The sequence below is a fragment of the Urocitellus parryii genome, chromosome 12 (assembly GCF_045843805.1).
Source record: "Urocitellus parryii isolate mUroPar1 chromosome 12, mUroPar1.hap1, whole genome shotgun sequence".
Classification (NCBI taxonomy): Eukaryota; Metazoa; Chordata; class Mammalia; order Rodentia; family Sciuridae; genus Urocitellus; species Urocitellus parryii.
Window position 1 is genome coordinate 99,532,533 of NC_135542.1, and position 23,551 is coordinate 99,556,083.

Here is a 23,551-nt window from a genome sequence, read left to right on the forward strand (position 1 = left end):
TTTTAGTAATTTTTCATCTTCTATTCCTGTTTAGTTACTTGAGACGTTTTTTAAAATCGGTCACTTAAAAGTTTATGATTTTTAAATCTTTTCACAGAACTAACTTTTACTTTCATTTATTTTCTCTGTTACCATTATCATCTGTTTTATTAGTTTGTACTCTAGCCAGGAGTGGAGGTTTCAAGTTTGAGGTCAGTCTTAGTAAATTAGCTAGATTTTGACTCAAAACATTAAAAAAAAAATAAATTTCTACTCTGACCTTTGTGTCTTTCCTTTTGCCTGCTTTGAATTTGATTTCTTCTCTTAAGAAAATGAGACTAGTTTTTGTAGGTAGAATGTTAGGTTATTCATGTAAGATCTTCCCTCCTCCTTCTCCTCCTCCTCCTCCTCCTCCTCCTCTTCTTCCTCCTCCTCCTCCTTTTCTTTCTCTTTTTCTTTCTTTCTTTCTTTCTTTCTTTCTTTCTTTCTTTCTTTCTTTCTTTCTTTCTTTCTCTCTTTCTTTCTCTCTTTCTTTCTCTCTTTTTTTCTCTCTTTCTCTCATTCTTTGATTGAACCCACACATGATTTACCAGTGAGCTACATCCCAACACTTTTTACTTTTTGATACAGGGTCTCACTAAGTTGATGAGGCTGGGCTCAAACTTGTGATTCTCTGGCCTCAGCTGCCTGAGTTGTAAGATCATTCTTCTTTTTAAAATATAGGTATTTAAAGTTATAAATTTTCCTCTAAGCCTTGCTTTAGTTAGACTGTGTGTGTGTGTGTGTGTGTGTGTGTGTGTTGGTTTCTTTTCTTTTACAAATATTTTCTGGTATCAATTGTGATCTCTTCTTTGACCCATTTATCTTTCCTGAGTATGCTGCTTAATGTCCACATATCTATGTATTTCCCATATTTCCTTATGGTAATTTTTGCTAGTTTTATTCCATTGTTGGAAGTGAACTTACTTTATATGATTTCTATGCTTTTGGACTAATTCATGGACAATTATGAACATGATGTTACCTGTGCTTTTCTGTATCTGTCAGAGTGTTCTATAGTGTCAGTTAGGTCCTAATAGACTTTTTACCCTGTTGATAATGTTTTCTATTTTTTATTGAATAGTTACCAGACTTTTTTTATATTATTAAAACTGGATATCAAAGACTCTATTATTGTTGAATTGTCTTCTTCAATTTTGAAAACTTTTGCTTCACTGTTATTGGGTGCATTTAAATGTACAATCATCATATATAAAATATAATTGCATATTTGTTTTTGTTTTAAAGTTTTTTTTGTGTGTGTTAATATGGCTGTACCAGTTTTCTTTTGGCTATGGTTTCTATGGTATATACTCTCCCATCCTTATTCGTTTAGACTGTTGCTGCTTGAAACCTAAAGTGTGTTTCTAGTAAATAGTATATAGTTAGACAATGTCTTTTATCCATTCCACCAATTTGTTGTTTGACATGTTTAATCCATTTACATATACTATAACTACAGATAACAGAAGATTTTCTTTGAGTGTTGTGCTGTTTATTTTTATGCACTTACGGTTATCCCATTGACCATTACTGACTACTGTTGTATTAAATACATATTTGGTGGTGCACCTTTTTAATTGCTTTGTTTCTTTTAGTTTGTTTCTTAATTAGTGGCTATCCTGTGGGATCCCAATTAATATCTTAACTCATACCAATTTCATTCAGATTAAGACCAACTTTTGTTAATATTAAACAAAAGCTTCCTTCCTATATAGCTCTTTTACTGCCTCTATGTTTATGCTCTCATTGATATACAATTTGCAATTGTGTTCATTTTCTGCTTATATAATAGGATAGAAGATAAAATAACTAAAATAGCATAAAGAAGAATTGGAATCAAAACTTATTTATACCCTCTTTTATATTTACATGGTGCTTTTTATTTTTTTATGTGGATTTGAATTATTACCTAGTATTTTTCACTTCAACTTGAAGGAAATTCCTTTTGGTATTGATTTTTTAAAAATTGGATGGCTGGGCCTAGTTCTGTTTTACTATTCCATATGTATAACCCACAATCCTGGAACTACTTAATGAATATTTTGTCTTTCTCCACTGATGGATAATACCCACATCTGAACTATCAAGCTGTTTTTTCCTTTTCTGCCTTCCCATTTTTTTTCCCAATACTGGAGATTGAACCAAACCTTTGTGCATGCTAGGCAAGCACTCTTACACTGTACTACAACCCAACCCAGCTCTTTTAACATTTTATTTTAATATAGGGTCTTGCCAAGTTCCCTGTGATTCTCCTGAGTCAGCCTCCAGAGTAGTCACTCTGGAGTAGAAAGTGAACCACTGTGCCAGCTAATATCAAGCTTTTCTATGTGCTAGAGTCTGCCTCTTGTATCTCTAAGGAAAGACAATTCTATATATATCTATCCAATCCTTTAAATATCCATTTCGTTCCCCATTTATGATGCCACTCTTCTGTTCATCTTCTGTCTGCTTACAGGAGGCTGACTCAGCACCTTGAATCAAGTGAATGAAAAATCTTTAAGGTGATACCAACAAAGTTGGTAAGAGGCTCCAATACAATTCTTATTTGGTTCCAAGCTAATTTATAATATTTAATACACTTTTATCCATGGTAAAAATATTTTATCCCTGCATAGCCAATTTGGTATTTTCTGCCCCCCCTCAATTATTTTGTAAAGAAATAAAGTGATATGGGATATTTGCTTTGGATTGTTTTATATGTTTTGTCCAGCTGTGCCTGTACCAACAAGCCAGGTACTTAACTTGTTTATCAGGTGCACAAATGAGAAATGAGTTCTCCTTCTTGAGCTGTGCTCTTAATTCACTTTTCTGTATATTTTCTATATATTTATCTCATGTGTCACTATGGTATAAATGTCATTATTTTATCTACCTTTCTATTCATATTCAAAATATAGTTGTTTCTCCATACCCGTGGATTCTGCATTCAAGAATTAAAACAACTTCAAAGAGGATATAGATAGATAGATATAGATAGATAGATAGATAGATATAGATCTCTATGTAGATATAGATAGATATCTATCTATCTATATATATCTCCTATCTGAAGTTTTTAAATTATATATATATATATATAAATAGATATGTAGATATATAAATATATAGATATTCCACCTTCACTAAATTTTTACATTTTTTTCTCATCATTATTCCCTAGACACAATAGTATATCAACTATTTACATACCATTTATATTGTATTTTGTATTAGAAATAATTTAAATGTATCAAAGATGTCTATAAAATTCTAAAATTTTTTACATAAAAGAATTAAGTATCTGCTAATTTTTAGTATCTGTGGAGAGGAGATCCTGGAATCAATCCCCTGAAAAACCAAAGAATGACCATATCATACTGCATGATTATTATTTTATTTCATAATAAGACTTTCTTTGTGATAGAGAATTCTCCTCCAACATGACTCTTTCCTGTCATGAATTTATTATCAATCTTCAACTTGTTATAGCAAATGTTGTGTGTACTCAATTGTAATAGATTTTTGTAATAAGGATGAAGAACAAATAAATAAATGTATCCCCTTTGAAAATTCAGAATATATTTCAAGTTCTTCTGAGACTCGATGATGCTGAAATACAAATTATTATTTTTTTTAATTTTTTATTTATTTATTTTTTTTAATGTTGGTTATTAACATTTTTATTCCCCATAGCAACTAGTAAAGTGTTTATGCATTGTCAGTGCTTAAAAAAAGCTTTATTGTTCTAGCAAAAGCTAATACTAGTGAATGCATTAGCAATAATGTCAGTTGTAAGCTCTTAAAAAGAAGCCTCTTGTGGGCTGGGGCTGTTTCATTGTTCCACATGCATATCATAGTAGAGTTAATCTTGCAAACACTTGATTAAAGTTAATGCCATCACTTGGCATTTATTTTATATATATATATATATATATATATATATATAAGTTTTCCTGCAAATAACAGAATATTTGCCTAAAAGTAGATTTAAAAAATAGAGATAAGTTCACATGAGCTATTTCAGAGAAAAAAAATTTCAGATTTGGCTAATTCAACAGCTCATCAATGCTCACATGTGTCAGGAGCATTTCTTGCATTCCTTTTTTGGTTCCTTTCTCATGGCCACATTACAGCTATTAAAGCTCTGGGTTCACATTTACCACAAGGTCCAAAAATATTTCAGAGGGGCAAGGTTTCCCCTCATGTGGTCTCCATCATGGAATAAATCAGGCCCAGAAGCTAACTTCATTTTCATTCTCAAGAGCCACATTCAGACTCCTATCAGTCACTGGCATGGATTGATTATGATTTATCGTCAGGTGGAGTGCAACTTACTGAGCTTAATGCTAAGAACTATTGAAACAAAACCAAGTTTCTTTACCAGTGGAAAAGAATGATACTGCTTATAGGTAGAAATTTAGCAGTTCCTCCCACATGGAGTTTCATGCTTGCAAGCCAATGATGAGGACAGCGTAACAAACATACTGAAAATAGGTGTTATTTAGGATTTTTCTTATTCTAGTTTTTCCATACAGTTCTTAAGGAAAAAAGGTTGAGCGTTATTTACTGTCTTTAAATTTCTACATTTTAAGTTGATTTTTAAAAGATTTCCTCCTAATTAGAAATACAACAACCTGTTTTAGTCTTGTCAACATAAAACATTGTTACTTCTTAATTAATACCTAGAAGTTAATAAGAAAAATTCTGAGGCATTCCTCTGGAGTAACATACATTGCAGCATTTCCAATAAGTAACACATGTGAAAACATAAATGACACTTAATTTTTCCACAGATAAAGCAGAATTTACATATTTGAAGATCAGTTTCTTCATCAAAACAAACGCGTGCAAGTTATAATCTATTAATATAATCTGATTATGTAAATATCTTCTGGGACTTTGGTTAGAAATTCTTTTTAGATTTTACACCATCTCTTCTTTTCCTTGCTTCTTTATTTTTTTAGTGAGAGGAGATGAAATAGAATTCCTGATACCATGAATTAATTGCATCTCATTGTCAATTTCTACACCCAGTAGTTATATTTGGTCTCATCTGTTACTAAGATTTAGAGGTCAAAAAATAAGATTTGAAGAAAAAGCATGCAACTTCTTTCTTATACATTTTCTAAACACCTCCAAGTACACATTGACAAAAGTATTTCCAGTAAAATTTTGAGAAATAGTATCCTATTGAAACAGATATACATATCTATAGATGACAAGTGAAAAATATTTATTCAGATGTATTTGTTGTATTCTCACTGTTATTGATACATCTGATTTCTTCTATGTATTGAGCAAGGTACACATATTTTAACTAGAGTGTCTTTGTACTGATACTGCAGTAATTTGAATTCAAGGTTGGTAAGTGATCCTCAAGTGTCTACTGATCTATCACACTACTAAAAGTTGCCTGACAATTGGAATCAATCCAGTATTGTCTTTCTGATGAGCATGGCAGTCCTGGGATATGAAATATGTGATGGCCAATTTTTCTGAATATCCTTGCTGGCTTCATAAAATAGGCATCTGGGAATGTGCTGAGCTTGTGAAACAGGTAACCAAAGTAGGAAATGGATAAGATTTCTAACTTAAATTGGCCATTATGTGAAATGAACAAAAGTGGCTTCCATTTCCTGAATAAGGAATGATTTCTTCCCTCTGTGAATTGAACGGCAATCGATAGGAGAGGGGGTAAAAAACTGATAGTCATCTTTTCCTTATGAAAAGGAGCACTTCCAAGGTTGGCATCAGCTGTTGCAAATCTGGAACTGGGAAAAGAAAGAAGTTGCACTTTCTTGCTTTCTTGAAAAATCCAACTCCACACACAGACGCTGAGTATCCCCCTTTTTTTTCCGGGGGTGCGAGAGGAGGGTAATTTATGCCTGTGAAGTGAGGTCTTCATTGTGTAAATCCGAATGGAAATGAAAGCTAACTGAAGTATAGACAGCTATGAAGATTTCCCTTTTTCCTTCCTACTTGCTACATCATAATATGTACATAGCTGCACACATGCATACACACAATGCACATCTGCATTCTTTTTCTCTAATTTAGAACTTTTACTCAATCCTATTTACTTTTTATCCTATGCTGTTTGCTACTTTGTTTATAAAGTTAAGCTTTCCCTCTTTATTATACAATTAGCTCAATCTGGATGAGGTTCATATCTTTAATTTCTTCTTTTCTCTGTTGGTATAGAAGGGGAAATTCAAGAATAATTGTATGCTGAAAGAGTAATTACATCTCAATGATTAGTATACTGAAAATGTGTAAATGATTGTGTTTGGATCCACCTCCAGTCATCAGAGACAGACTGTTTTTATCTAGAATGAGAAAACATGTATAGTGAAAAAGTACATGTATTGATGCACATGGTGAAAGTGAAGACAGAATTTAGAACAATGGTTGGAAGATAAGTTTGCAGATTTAAATCATTCCTATTTAGTATTTCTCGTGTAAGTCTTCAAAACCATTTTAAAAGTACTCAAGGAAATTATTTTTATTACATTTCTCTAAAGAAAAAAAATCCCCCTGTTCTAAACACACACACACACACACACACACAATTTGTGAATTCTTGCTTACATATTTGTTTAGGCATTGAACCATTTTGCCTTAAAGGGAACCACCACAAACCTAGAGAGAATACAATTAGGATTGTGGTTGATCACTGTAAACCACTTTCAATGTTTGTGATTATTTGGAGTGTTTACTTAATTTTGTTTTCCTATTACCCCTCAAAATCTGAATGTGCATAATGAAATTTTCTTCTTGGGGATTAAATGAGATGGAAAGGTTCCATCTCTCATGTTGGTTTTTATTCTATTCCTTTGTTTTTTAAAACACATATTGACATGCTGCCAACTATAAATGGGCAGTGTTCTAAATGGTGGGCAGGAGCTGAAGCCCTTATCAAAACAGACAAGATTCCTACTCCTCTACCGCTTCATTGTACTCAGGAGACAAAACATAAATACACAAAGTGAGCGAATATCAAATAGTGTTAATACTAATGATAAAATTCAATATAGAAGGTCCTGAAAACAGCCTGGCATGATGTTTGAAGAGGAAGAGAGCCATAGGTAAGCATGTGATATATAAAGAAGAGAGTGGTTCTACATGCAATCAAAGAAGTAGGTAGGTGGCAGACCATGTGGAGGCCAACAACAGCAACAACAAAAAGAGTTTGAATGTTATTTAAAATTCAATCAGAAGCCATTGGGGTTTTCGAGTAGGAAAGTGACATGATGTGATTTATATTTTAGGAAAAGATTACTGGGGTTTCTATGTGAAAAGTGCATTGTAAGGAAATTAAGAGCAGAGTTGGGGCAACTAACTAGGAAGGTCTTATGGAATATCAAGTCAGAAAATGATCTGGCAGAGCCTGGAAGTTTGCAAGTAAAGGTGGAGAGAGATGGATAGATTCAGAATATATGTCTTTAGGGGGTGTTTAGTCATAAAGTGAGCAGAGGGTTAAATATGAGCAAACACGGTGTGAATTTCCAATGTAGCACATGATGTGGATATTGTTCTCACCTTTGTTGTGCATTTTAGCACCAGAATATCACAGCTTGTCATGAAGCAGCTTACAGACAATAGAGACCAATGACCTAGATGGAGAAGTTATTTAAATCTGTGCTTCTGTGTTCTTATCTATGAAATGTGAATAACAATTGTTACCATTTGGATGTGAGGTGTTCCCCAAAAACTCATGTGTGAGTAGATGTAATAAGGTTTAGAGAAGAAATGATTGGGTTATGAGAACCTTAACACATTCAGTAAATTAATCACCTGCTTCGATTGAGTGCTAACTGAAGGCAGGTAGGGTGTGGCTGGAGGAGGTGGGCATTGGAGACCAGGCTTTGGGGTCTATATTTGTATCAGGCAAGTGGAGAACTCTCTCTCTGTTTTCTGATCATTATATGAGCCACTTCCCTCTGCCATACTCTTGCCCCATGATATTAGCCTCACTTGGAGCCCCCCAAAATGATGCTGGACGTGTATGGACTGAGACCTCTGAAACTGTGAGCCATTAAATAAATGTTTCTTCCTCTATAATTGTGCTGGTTGGGTCTTTCAGTCACAGCAGTTAGTCATAAAACAACAATATTATGTATTTCATATAAGCTAGAACAGGATTAATATATATAAAGTGCTAAGAGTAGTTCCTAGTCCTGGTAAGTGCTACATAATATCACCATAATAGTAGTTATTATTGAATGTCCACAGTGCAGTATCTATACAGTGTACTGGAAAGAATGAGGATTTTGAACTAAGGAGACCTAGATGCCTATTCCCTCTTGTATCAATTTTTCTTGGCATGGAACAAATTGTTAAACTTCTGTGAGCCTCAGTTTTCCACCTACATAATGGAAATATTAAATCATATGTTGCAAGTGGGAATATTATGATTAAATGGGATGTTTGTAAGTCATCCAACATTATGATTAGCACTTTCGGTAAACTTAAATATGAGTTACTATGAAGATTAGATGACTCAAATGATTTTTTAACCAATGAAAAGTTTATTTGAGCTGAAATATGGAATACTTCCAAACAGAATATTCATTTAGAGCTAACGTTCGAAGAAAAGCTTTATTCCTCAAAAAATATATGTTTATGATGTAAAACTTTGCCAGAAGCCTTATCTTTAAGACTCATTAACTTGGAAGTTTTTTCTTTTAAATTTAAAAGTAGGTAAGTGACAAAAATTGTATATGTCAAAGTTTACAATATGATTATATACATATGTATATATAGATAATATATGTACACATTATATGATAATTTCTGTGATAAATTTAATTAATACAAGGCGTTGCTGCTGCAGACGCCACTGTAGTGCCTGGAGGAGGTCATTTCTCTAGCCACCGCCACAGTTGCCTTGGTTACCTCGGTTGTTACTTCTGAAGCTACCTCTAGTAATCTCTGCTGCTGAACCCAAAATCTCCTGTCGATCAACTGTCGTCTGCACTGCTATCACCATTGCTGCTGCCTCTGATTCTACTGCTGCCAGCCTGAGGTTGCCTGGAGGTCTTCTTTCTTGGTGCTGCTGTCATAGAAGACACTGTTGCTCCAGATGCAACAGAAGCCAACACTGCTACTGACACCTGGAGATTGCCTGGTGAGGCCACCCCCACAGCTGCATTTGCAGCAGTTGCTGACCCACTACCTGCTGCCAACAACCACCTCCACTACCACTGCTACCATGGCCTAGAGGACTGCTGTCGGGGAGATTTCAGGTTTGGTTGCCACGTGGCTGCACCCATTTTGGGATACCAGCCAGGGCCTGGGGCCTGGATGCCAGCAGGTTTACTACCACAAGATCTTCTATCTATGTCCCTGTAGTATGCTGTTTTGAAGTCCTTTGGGTATAAACTGAGGAGAGGGAATAGCTGGGTCAAATGGTGGTTCCATTCCCAGATTTCCAAGAAATCTCCATACAGCTTTCCATATTGGCTGTACCAATTTGCAGTCCCACCAGCAATGTAGTGAGTGTGACTTTTCCCCCACATCCTTGCCAACACTTACTGTTGTTTGTCTTCATAATAGCTGCCATTCTGACTAGAGTGAGATGGTATATTAGAGTAGTTTCCATTTGCATTTCTCTGATTGCTAGAGATGATGAGCATTTTTTCATATATTTGTTGATTGATTGTATATCCTCTTCTAAGAAGTGTCTGTTCAGGTCCTTGGCCCATTTTTTGATTGGGTTATTTGTTTTTGTTTTTTGTTTTTTGTTTTTGGTGCTTAGTTTTTGAGTCCTTTATATACCCTAGATATTAGTGCTATATCTGATATATGAAGGGTAAAAAATTTCTCCCAGGATGTAGGCTTTCTGTTCACCTCACAGATTGTTTCTTTTGCTGAGAAGAAACTTTTTAGTTTGATTCCATCCCATTTATTGATTCTTTGTTTTAATTCTTGCACTATAGGAGTCTTATTAAGGAAGTTGTGACCTAATCCCACACGATTAAGATTAGGGCCTACTTTTTCTTCTATTAAACACAGAGTCTCTGGTTTAATTCCTAGGTCCTCGATCCACTTTGAGTTGAGTTTTGTGCATGGGGAGAGATAGGGATTTAACTTCATTTTGTTTCATATGGATTTCCAGTTTTCCCAGCACTGTTTATTAAAGATGCTATCTTTTCTCCAGTCATGTTTTTGGCACCTTTGTCTAATATAAGATAATTGTAATTTTGTGGGTTAGTCTCTGTGTCCTGTATTCTGTACCATTGGTCTACCAGTCAGTTTTGGTGCCAATACCATGCTGGTTTTGTTACTATTGCTATGTAGTATAGTTTAATGTCTGGTATAGCAGCATAATTCACAATAGCTGAACTGAGGAGCCAACCTAGATGCCCTTCAGTGGATGAATGGATAAAAAAATGTGGCATATATATACAATAGAATTTTACTCAGCATTAAAAGAGAATACAATCATGGCATTTGCAGGTAAATGGATGGTGTTGGAGGAGATAATGCTAAGTGAAGTTAGCCAATACCCAAAAAGCAAATGCTGAATGTTTTCTCTGCTATAAGGAGGCTGACTCATAGTGGGGTAGGGAGAATTAGATGAATTCTAGATAGGAAAGAGGGGTGGGAAGGAAAGGAATGGTCAGGAAATTAGCAAGGATGGTGGAATGTGATAGATATCATTATCCAAACTACATGTATGAAGACTTGAATTGGGTGTCAACCTACTTTATATACAAACAGAGATATAAAAAATTATAGTATATATGCATAAATGCAAAAAAACAAAAACAAAAAAGTACATGTAGAAAGGCATGAATTGGCATGAACATGCTTTATATACAAAGATATGAAAACTTGTGCTCTATATGTGTAATAAGAATTGTAATGCATTCTGCTGTCATGTATTGAAGAAGAAGAAGAAGAAGAAGAAGAAGAAGAAGAAGAAGAAGAAGAAGAAGAAGAAGCTGCTCTATCTGAGAACTTCAGCTAGGACTTGTAAGTTCTGTGTAGAGGTGCCTGTGGATTTGGAGGAGCCTGGGGTCTTCCCACTGATAATGCTGATTGTCTTGCTGATGCATCTTGGAGTTGCTCCTTTCCATGAGTGTATTCCTAGTAATCTCTCTGCAAGTAAGAGGAGCACTGAGATCTTGGGACAGCAGTGTGACTGAGCCTGAAGTATCTGAAGCCCAGCTCAGTGGTATAGTGAATGGGTTTGTGAGGGATGATCTGGGTTTGGTGATCCCAAAAAGACATCAGAGACAGGGCACTTACAGAGACAGTTTGACATTCCAGCAAGATTTATTTTATTTTACTTTTTGATTTGCTAATTTCTCTACCGTATTTAGAACAGGATCTTTTTAATGCATCATTTTGTGAAGGACAATAACATATGGATGCTGTTTTGTATTTTTGTTGCAGTCTTATGTCTTTAATATTTTCTCTTTATTCATATTCTTCCTCTCTCTTGTCTATTTTCTTCCCCAACCTGTCTCCAACCAATAGCCAATCTCTTTTAGCTTCATTTCCACTCGTCTTGTGAATTTTTACTTCTTGCTTCTCTCTTCCTCTCTTACAAATATTGCATACTATGCTACCTCTCTTTTCTCATCTACCACTTGAAATTGTAAACTGTTTTGATAAATTTTCTGTTTATACTATAGATAGTTATTGAATTCATAATTTTGGTTTAATGTGAGAAATTAATAAATGCCTTAGTGGGAACTATTATATTCAAAGCTATATATTGTGTACACTGAGTGCTACTGATATTGATCTCACCATTATGGACAAGAAATTATAAACCTTTAGAGTCACTATCAGTCTACAGGGTAGAATTTATGCTGCCATAAGTCCATACTTCTAGATAGAAAACACTCTAACAACATGGAAAAACAAGGGAATAAAGTGCCCCAAACAAACCAAGATGCTTCAACAACAGAAGCCATTGATAACACAGTAGAAGAAATGTCCAAGAAGGAGTTTAGATTGTACATAGTTAAATTGATATGTGAAGTAAAGGATAGTATAAGGAGTAAAATCAAAGAAAAAATACAGGAAGTGAAAGACCACTTGAATAAAGAGTTAAAGAATGTGGGAAAAAAAAGCAGAAATCCTTGAAATGAAGGAATCAGTAAACCAAATTATAAATTCAATAGAAAGCATCATCAACAGACTGGACCACTTGGAAGACAATCTCAGAAAATGAAGACAGAATATATCATCTGGAAAGTAGAGTTGACCATGCAGAAAGGATGGTAGAAACCATGAACAGAACATCCAAGAATTATGGGATAACATGAAAAGACCAAATTTCAGAATTATTGGAATAGATGAAGTAGTAGAGATACAAACCAAAGGAATAAACATTCTTTTCAATAATATAATAGCAGAAAATTTCCTAAACCTAAGAATGGAATGGGAAATCAAATACAAGAGGCTTACAGGACCCCCAAATGTCCAAAATTATAGCAGACACAAATCCAGACACATTATAATGAGAATGACTAATACACAGGATAAAGATAAAATCTTAAAGGTTGTGAGAGAAAAAAAATTCAATTACATATGGGGGAAAACAATTAGGATCCCAACTGATTTCTCAACCCACACCTTTAAAGCAAGGAGGTCCTGGAATAATATATTTTAAGCTCTGAAAGAAAATGGGTGCCAACCAAGAATTTTATATTAATCAAAACTAAGTTTCAGATTTGATGATGAAATTAAAAACTTCCATGATAAACAAAATTAGAAGAGTTCACACTATACTTCAGAGCATTCTTAACAAAATATTCTATGAGGATGAAAGGGGAAAAAAATGAAAAACAGCAAAGGGAAGATCTACACTAAAGGAACATTTAACCAAATGGGAAACAGAGACAAATCAACAACTAGAAATAAATCAAAATGATAGGGAATACAAATCATATCTCAATAATAACCTTGAATGTTTATGGCCTAAACTCATTAATCGAAAGATATAGATTGAAAGATTGGATTAAAAAGCAAGACCTAATAATATGCTGTCTTCAAGAGATTCACCCCTGGACAAAGACAGCCACAGGCTGAAGGTGAAAGAATGGGAAAATGTTATCGCTCATATGGATTATATAAACAAGCAGAGATCTCCATTCTTGTCCCAGATAATGTAGACTTGAAACCAAAGTTAATCAGAAGAGACAACGAAGGACATTTTATACTTCTTAAGGGAAGTTCATATAAACAGAACATAACAGTCATACATATTTATGCCCCAAACAATGGAGCATCTATGTGTATCAAACAAACCTTTCTATATTTCAATAGTAAAATAGACCACAATACAATAATACTGTGTGATTTTAACACATCTATCTCTCTACTGGATAGATCTTCCAGACAAAAACTGAATAAGTAAACTATAGAACTACCTAATACAATCAATAATTTAGACTTAATAGGCATATATAGAATGTTTCATCCATCAATGAGCAAATATACTTTCTTCTCAGGAGCACATGGATCCTTCTCTGAAATAGACCATATCTTATACCACAAAGCAACTCTTAGTAAATACAAAAACACAGAGATAATACCCTGCATTCTATCAGACCACGATGGAATGAAATTAGAAATCAACAATAAAAACAACAACAAAACAAGCTACTGTAACAAATGGAGACTAAATAATACACTATTTAATGATCAATGGATAGTAGAAGAAATCAAGGATAGAATAAAAAAAATTGTAGAGGTAGATGAGAACACATATCAAAATCTCTGACACTATGAAGGCAGTACTAAGAGGAAAATTATCCCATTGATTGCATTCCTTAAAAGAATAAAAAGTCAACAAATAAATATACTAACAATACATCTCAAAGCCCTAGAAAAGAAGAACAAATCAACACCAAAAGCAGAGACAAGAAATAATAAAAATCAGAGCTGAAATCAATGAATTTGAAAGAAAAGAAACAATCTAAAAAATTGACAAAACAAAAAGTTGCTTCTTTGAAGAAATAAAACAGCTAGCCATGCTAACAAAGAGAAAAAGAGAGAAAACTCAAATTACTAAAATACAAGTTAAAGAAGGAAATTTCACAACGGAGACATCTGAAATACAGAAGATAATTAGAAATTATTTTGAAAATTTATGCTCCAATAAAATAGAAAACATTGAAGACATTGACAAATTTCTAGAGACATATGACCTACCCAACTGAACGTGGAGGTCTCAAGAAGTGAAATAGAAAACACCATCAAAAGCCTACCAACCGAGAAAAGCCCAGGAACCAGATGGATTCTCAGCCCAGTTCTACAAGTCTTTCAAAGAAGAATTAACACAAATACTCCTGAAAGTATTCAATAAAATAGAAAAGGAGAAAATGCTTCCAAACTTATTCTATGAGACTAATATCACCCTGATATCAAAATCAGACAAAGACACATCAAGGAAAGAAATCTTCAGACCAATATCCTTGATGATCATAGATGGAAAAATTTTCAATAAAATTCTGGGAAATTGTATAGGAAACATTAAAAAGATAGTATACCACAATGAAGAGGGGTTCATCCCAAGGTTGCAGTGTTGGTTCGACATACAGAAAAAGCATTTGACAAAATATAGCACAGCTTCATTTTCAAAACACTAGAAAAACTAAGGATATTGAGAACATACTTCAACATTATAAAAGTTATATATGCTAAACCCAAGGCCAGTATCATTCTAAATGGAGAAAAATTAAAAGCATTCCCTTTAAAAACTGGAACAAGTCAAGGATTGCTGGCAGCTGGAACTGCCGGCTGATGATTGGCTCACAGCGGCCCCAGCAACATCTAGATGATTGGCTCCTCTGCGGTGATGTTCATTGGGCTGTTTCCCCGCCCTTCAGACTGCCAGCAAACTTCCAGGTGCCAAAGGATGTCCTCTTTCACCATGTCTATTCAATATCATGCTTAAAACTCTAGCCAGAGCAATTAGACAAAAGAAAAAAACAAAGGGATATAAATAGGTAAAGAAGAACTCAAAACTGTCACTATTTGCTGATGCCATAATTCTATATCTAAAAAATCCAAAAAATTCCACCAGAAAACTTCTAGTACTAGATAAGAATAGCATTACCTTAGATTAGGTAGAAGGAAGTGATGGGAGGGGAGGGGACAGGTTGTGGGGAGAGGAAACATAGTAGAATGAAACAAACATTATTACTTTATGTATATCTGTGACTACATGACCAATATGATCCTTCAACATGTACACTCAGAAAAATGAGAAATTATATCCCATCTATGTGTGATATATCAAAGTACATAAATGCATTCTACTGTCATGTATAAATAATTAAAACAAGTAAAAAATGTAATAAAAATAAGAAAAAAATTAACTTATCTGTCACTATAGTTACCATTTATGTACACATAGGCCTATTAGGATTTTGTTTCTTTGCTGTTCCTACATTTCAAGTGAGCAACAACATTATTAAATTCAATCATGAGTGCTGTATATTAGATCATCATAATTTATTCACCCAATAACTGAAAGTCTGTAACATGTGACCGACCTCCTCCCACTTTTCCATATGAAAGAATGTTGAATTTTGTCAGGTTTTTTTTTTGTCAGGTTTTGGGTATCTTTCAAGATAATCATATGATCATTATTCTTCATTTCGGTAATGTAGTATATGACATTAATTGACTTGGTCCATCTTCGCATACCAGGGATAAATCCTACTCGATCATTGTGAATGACCTTTTAAATGTGATGTTGGATATGGTGCTAGTATTTTGTTGAGTATATTTTTTTTCAAATCTATTTGTATCAGTGATGTTGACCTGTAGTTTTCTTGTTGAGTTCTTCTCTGGCTCTGATAATACAGTAATGTTGGCCATGTAAAGTTATTTTGAAAGAATTCACACCTCTGCAGTATTTTTATAAAAGATTAAGAAGCATTGATGTAAGTTTTTTAAACATTTTAAAGAATTCATCTATGAAGCTGTCTTGTCCTCAGAGGTTTACGATTACTGATTCAATCTTCACCATTGTTGGTCTGTTCAGATTTTTCGTTGTTTCAATGATTTGTTCTTGGAAGATTGTATGTTTCTAGAAATTTATCCATTTCTCTAGATTTTCAATTAATTGGCATATAATTTTTCATAGTATTCTTTTATAATTCTTTGTATTTCTATGGTATCAGTTGAAATGTCTCTTCTTACACTTACGTGTTTATTTGAGTCCTCTTTATTTTTAAAAAAATTTTGTTGGTTAATCTGGTTAAAGATTGGTCAATTTGTTTAGCATGGAGTACTGCATACTTGGCATACATTAAGGGTTTCTGAGTGGCAAACCACTACGCTATGTTAGACATGTGAGTGGCAAACAGCTTACCTTGTAGTAGGCACAGCCCTGGGAATAAGGCCACGTATTGTAGTCCTTGCACTTGCTCCATACCCCACTCCTCCATTGGTCACTGCAGGGACAGTTGGCCAGCAATTGCAATGGTAGCTGCCTGTAATCTGCTTGGCTACTGCCTGAGTATATATATATATACACGATAACTGCGCAATAAAATCAGACCTGCTTCCTGCTTGGTCTCTGGAGGTCCTGATTAGTGACTCTGCAGCCACACTCTCTTCTACCCTGTTCCATGGACCTCCTCACTGGATGACAGCCCATACACTTAAAAAAAAAAAACAGTTCTTATTTTTATTGATTTTTTTTCCATTATATGCTTTCCATTCTCTGTTTTATTATTTCTATTGTGTTTCTGATAGTTTCTTTCTGTCTGCTTTTGAACTAGTTCTTTGGACTTGTTCTTTTTCTTGTTCTTTGTGACACTATATCAGGTAGATTATTTGAGATCTTTCATCATTTTAATTTTTTTAATTAATTAATAAGCATTTATTTAAGAAATTTTTCTTATTCCTTTCAAAGGCAAATGAAGTCCTGGAATGTTCTTACTTTAATTATAGACATAACAATGCAGACAGTATACATTAAACATTTTATCAATATTATATGTATCATAATTTGTTACTAGACTAAATCATCTTTAAAGCATGTGCAGCTTACAAAATGAATAGTGAAAATTAACTTTGCTGTTAAAACTGCCTTTGCTGCACCTCATACATCTTCGTATGTTGTCTTGGCATTTTCACTGTCTTAAGATATATTTTTAATTTAACATTGAATTTCTATTTTATCCATTGATTGTTCAGGAATGTGTTGTTTGATTTCCACATATTTGTCAAGTTTCCAAAATTCATCATTTTTTATTACTAATTTTATACTGTTATCAGAAAACATACTAGATGTCGTTTTATTCTTAAAAAATTTAAGGCTTGTTTTGTGGCCCAACATGAATCTCACCTGGAAAATGTTCTGTGGGTACCTGAAAAGATTGCATGTTCCACTGTTTTGGGGTAGAGTGTTCTATATCTGTCTGTCAGGAATGTTTGGTCTGTGGTGTTATTGAAGTCCACTGTTTATCGATTTTCCACCTGGATGATATATCTGTTGTCAAAAGTGGGGTCTGAAGACTCCTATTATTGTATGTCTATTTGTCCCTTTAGTTCTGTATACTTAAGTGCTCCAATGTCAGGTGTGTGTAAATACTTATAATATTCTCTTGATGAATTGACTCTTTTGTCATTATTTAATGATCCTCTTCATGTCTCCTGAGAGATTTTGACTGAAAAACTATTTGTCTGATGTAAGAATAGTCACCCCTGCTCTCTTTATGCTACTATTTGCATGGAATATTTCTTTCAATTCTTTTACTCTCAGGCTATGTCTATTCTTAAGTCTAAAGTGAGTCTCTTGTAGGCTGTATTGTTGGATTCTGCTTTTATTTTTTCATCCTGCCACTCTATGTCTTTTGGAGAATTTAATCCATTTATACTTAAAATAACATACACTATGTATCTATGAACTTATCATTGTCAATTGTGAATTTCTTTTGCCTTTATTATAGTTCCTTTGTTCCTCTTTTGCTTTCTCCCTTTGTGATTTAAATTTTTTGTAGTGCTATAACTTGATTTTTTCCCCTGTATCCTTTATGTATCTACTAAAAGATTTTTTTTGTGGTTTCCATGTTGCTTATATAAAATAACTGATAGTTATAACATTCTCTTTTAATATGATGACAACTTCTATTGATTACAAAATCTCTAAAATTTTACTAATCCTTTTCCTCAATTTTATGCTCTTGATGTCACATTTTTCATGCTTTGTATCGATTGTCAAATTATTGTAGTTACAGTTATTTTTACTTCTAATGTTTATACTAAAGTGAAAATATTTCTATGCCACTCAGTGTCTATGTATTTTAACCTTTGTCAAAAATTTTATACTCTCATATTTTCATGTTGTTATTTGGTGTCCCTTCATTTGGACTTTTAGAAATCTCTTGTATTTCTTGTAAGACAGTTCTCAAAGTGATCCACTCCCTCAACTATTTTTTTTTGGGGGGGGTCTAGCAATCTTTATATTTAGTCATTTCTCTTTATTATGTTTCTATTAGTACATTATAATTACATAACTTGGGGTTCATTTTGACATTTTGACATATTCATTCATGTGGGGAATATAATTTGCTCCACTGTAGTTCCCAGTACTTTCACTTTCCCTGCCTGTTCCCCGTTGTCTACTCTACTGGTCTTCTTTTATTTATTTATAGGTTTTTAAAATTGGTGCTATATAGATATACATAAAGGTGAAATTCACTGTGGTATATTCCTATAGCATAATTTCATCAAATTGTTTCACCATCTTTTCTGCCTTTTTCTGTCCCTCCTCCCTCCTGCTTTATCCTCTACTGATTTCCCTTCTATTTTCTTAGAATTCTCCCCACCACAGCCCTGACTTTGTTCCCTTATCTTGGACTAGCTTCTGAATATGAGAGAAAATATTCGACCTACCCCTTGATTTTCTGAGCCTGACTTATTTCACTTAGAATGATGGTGTCCAGCTCCATCCATTTACTAGCAAATGCCATAATTTTATTATTCTATGGCTGAGTAAAACTCTATTGTGTATTATTACCACCTTTTCTTATTGGTTTGTCTGTTGACAGGAACATGAGCTGATTCCATGTTGTGGCTATTGTGAATTGTGCTGTTATAACCATTGAGGTGGCTAGTTCTTTAGGATAAATACCAAAGAGTGGAATAGCTGGGTCTTATGGTGGTTCCATTTCTAGTTGTTTTTTTTTTTCAGGAATCTTCAGACTGTTCTTCAAAGTTATTATACTTATTTTCAGTCCCACCAACAATGTATGAGTGTGCATTTTCCCCACATCTATTCATTTATAAAAGAGAGCTTTACTGGGAGTCATATTTTTAGTTAGCAGGGTTTTTTTTTCTCCTTTTAGTAGTTGACTATATTATCTTATTTCCTCCTGACTTGCAAGGTTTTTATTAACATGTCAACTTATAGCCTTCTATAAGTACATTTAGATGTGCTGGATCTCTCCTGCTGCTTTTAAGATTCTTTATCTTTGACATCAGACAATTTGATTATAATATGCCTCAGCCTTTTCTTCTTTGAGTGTTCATGTTTGGTGTCTTTCAAATGCTACAAATCTGGATATCTACATCCCTTCCTAGATTTGGGAATTTTTCAGTTTGTATGTTCTTAATCTAATAATTTTGCCATGCATCTCCTTTTAGTCTTCCATAATTAATATATTAATATATTTCATTCTGTCCCCAAGATACCTTGTATTTATTATGCTTCATTATTCTTTATTCTTTCATCATATAGTTTAGTATGTTTTTGAAGCTCTCTAATTAATTTTTCAGTTCTGTGGTTATATTCTTCCATTCTAGCATTCTGATTTGATTCTTTATTATTGCGTCTATTCTTTTGTTATGTATCTAACTTTGTTCATCCATTGTTTTTGAATATGTTTTTTGTTTTACATGAATACTCTCATTTTATTGAAGGAAATTCTAATCATTTGTTTTCTTTCCTAGTTTCATTGATTAGTGTGCATCCATTGAACTTCTTTGAAATGATCATTTTGAATTCTATTTTTAAGCAGTTTGTAGCTCTCCATTTCTTGGAGATTTGTTACTGAAGCTTTATCCATTTTGTATTTATATTTGTTTATTTTTAGTGTTCTTATGTTTGCCTAGCTTTTTATTATACATGTAGTCTTGTATCAATGTCTGCATATTTGAAAGAACAAACATTTTTTTCCCCCAATTTTTACAGACTGGTTTTGGTATGTGAAGACCTTCTTATTTTGGAAATCTAGACTGATTCTTTGTCCCTGAATCAGAGTCAAGTGAAATTGGAGTCTCCAATATGTGGACTGTTACCAAAGTTTGAAGTGGACAATGGGCTATAGGATTTGATCCCATCTCGTTTCTAGGTAGATTGCACTGTCTCAAAGAACTTGTTCTATAGGTATGGAGCTGAGATGAGGGTTTGCTTCAGGGTCTGCAAGCAGTTAGGCTATTACCAGGAAAACAGAGATCCCTGGAGAGCTTCTTCTGGGGCAATGAGTGGGACTCTGTGTAAGCAGTATCGGCCATGGACAGTGGTCAAGAGAAGCTGAAACAGACACAAGTTATTTTATAGCTTTGATATGGGCAGATATATCTCAAGCTCCCACAAAAACACTATTGTCCTTGGAAAGCTAAATTAATTCTTTCTTTCTTTCTTTCTTTGCTATTGGGGATATTATCAAGGAATCTACTAATTTTACCACATTAATGATATTCTGTTTGTTCCCAATTATTTATTCACTTCGTTGTATAAAATTCAATATCTGCAAGCTGTGTCATATGATTTTGAAGTTTCTCCCAATGTTAGTTGGGAGAAATAATAGTTTTCACATCCCTATTATACTGATGTTGATCTTAGTCGTGAATTTCTTAGCTAAATATGTATTGCCAATGTGACTCAAGAACATTCTATTCATGTACAAGTGTTGGCTTACCTTCTTAGCCTTCTATAATCCATAGTGAGAATAATATGGTCCAGGTAGCTGCTGACTCATGGAAAACAAGGAAACCTATAGAGCAGATCTGAAGCAAGTCTGACACCTGTAGCCAAGCTGGGTAGAGCCACAGCTAGGTCAAAGACCTCTGAACCAGACAAGAAGCCTTTAATATTTTAAGATGCTAGAGTTTAGAGGATATTTGATTTGTAGTTTTATTATGCAAAGGTTAATTAATACATTAACTTTTTTTTTCTTTTATCATCATGTCAATTTGCAGATCTTTAAGTTTTATCTAAAAAATAATTGTTCTATGTAACTTAAAAATTTCTAGTTTGAGGAGATGGAAATGCTGATTACCCGGTTTTGATCATTTGCACATTGTGCACATGTGCCAAATGATCACACTATATCCCTGATTATGTACAATATTTCATGTCATTTAAAAATTGAAAAAAGAATATAATTCTATAGTTCTCTAGGACTTTATTTAAAGTACATAAATAATGGATATACTAAAACTTGTTAAATAGCACTGCAGTAGACTATCTTTAAGAGACTGAAAAAAAAAAAAGGAGAGAAACTTGGGCTTTCTCACTGAGAACATATTGGTAAAATATTCCAAGGCATGCTCCAGGACACAGAGGTAGGAAGGAGATACTGGTGTAGGTAGGAAAAGTTCAAGAGAAGATTCCAGTGTCGGATTGCACGTGGAGAACAGCGGTATTTCAACATTGGTGCTTTAATTCCAAATCGATTTCATTATACTGGAACTGGCCATGAAAGCATAGAGTCATTGTTCACTGTCTGACTGCTGTTTTTATTGAGGCCCTAGGAAAGCCTCTGCTCTTTCCCAGCCACGGGGCCAGTGCATCCTCTGATGCACACTCAGCTTCCTGCCTAATGGGACCTGGTCCCCTCAGAGGCTACAGGCAAGGCAACTTGTGCAGTTGATCAAATTTAACTTCTGAATATTGTTTTCTTTAATGAGTCAAAGTGATACTTTACATTAAAAGTTAAAAGTAGAAGAAAAAAAGGAAAGTCCAATTATTTACTGTTTTATTATTATATTTTTGATTGGAAACAGATGAGCTATGGCCTTTCCTGTGAAATCATCTATCTTTCTCCTCTGGTTTTCAGATTTGAAGTCGGTGACTTATTTATCCCAAGTTTGTCAGGCTCTGTAGCAAATACAGCACATTTGGGAAAAGGGAAGAAAATGGTTGAATTGAATTCTACATAGATTTAAGATTTTATTTTTCCCAACTTTTTAACTTTTCCCCAAAAGTGAAGGAAAGTAGGAAAAAGTAAAGAAGGACATGGGGAGGTGAGAGGGAAAAAGATGAACAGCTGTCTCTTGAACAATTACTATGTGCGAAGCATGTATTGTCATATATAAATATCTTTATATTAACATTCATAAATATAAATACATGTGTACTTATATATAAATTAATAATAAATATATAAATACATGCATAAATATTTATACACTTAGTTGATTCTCAAGTTGTACCTGAAAGCCAATTATTTTATAACTATTTTGCAGATATTGATTTAAATAAATTGTTTGGTATCTCAGCTAATAGGAGCCTATAACAACTACATATGATATAAGCAATATAATTATTTTAAAAATAATTTCATTTAAATTTTGTAACAACTATTGAAAATATTTTATAATGATCTAGTTTTAGAGAAAACAGGCTTATGAAGGTTTAACAACATGTACAAAGTCATATAACTTATAAATGATAAAGCTTGCTTACACTTGGATATGCCTAATTATAAAACTTTTCTATGTCTGATTAATAAGTATGTGTGTGTATACACACACACACACATACATATATATATACATATTTCATAATATAAAAACAAAACTTACTTGTTTTGAAATATATTTTGGAGAGAAATTCACTTGATAATTATGAAAGACCTTGTACAGTGTGGTCCCTGAATTGATTCATACATCTTGCCTAATTTAAATGATTTCCAAGTTCTTTTTCCCATTAGATTTTATAAAGTAAAATCTCTTTCCCACCTTTCAACTAACCACTAATTGCAATTCTTCTATTTAGCAGATATACACTTCTGTCAACTGGCTTCTGCTTTCTAAAGAAGCAAGGTTTCAGTGGCAATTAGAAATAATTGTTGTGATTTCTCCACCTACCTAACTCTGGCTTCCAACAGAGCAGTGCATCTCATTAGCCTTTAAAGATAAGAACCTTGAAAGAAAAATGTATCATTTGAAAACCAAACACTATGGAGTTTAGGAGGCAGTAATAAGTAATATTTAAGTCTCTCTCTGACCAAAACAAAATAGATGATGTGTAAAAATATAGAAAAAAGTGGAATACAAGTTTGTTTTCCTCAGAGAGACATCAAACATTAGAAAAATTAGTTGAGGTAGACAAGGTAGCAACTGTATTTTTCAAACTAAGAAGTGTTTACAAAGGATTCTTCAAGTTTTACCCAACTTAAAACTCCAAAATTGAGTCATTCCTTAGGACTCACAGTTCTTAGTAAACAGTTCCCTCTGAAAATGAAAATTCTTACTGAAGTGGCAGCATATTTATTTTTTTCTCTTTGAGTGTGTGTGTGTGTGTGTGTGTGTGTGTGTGTGTGTGTGTGTGTATCTGTTTGTATTT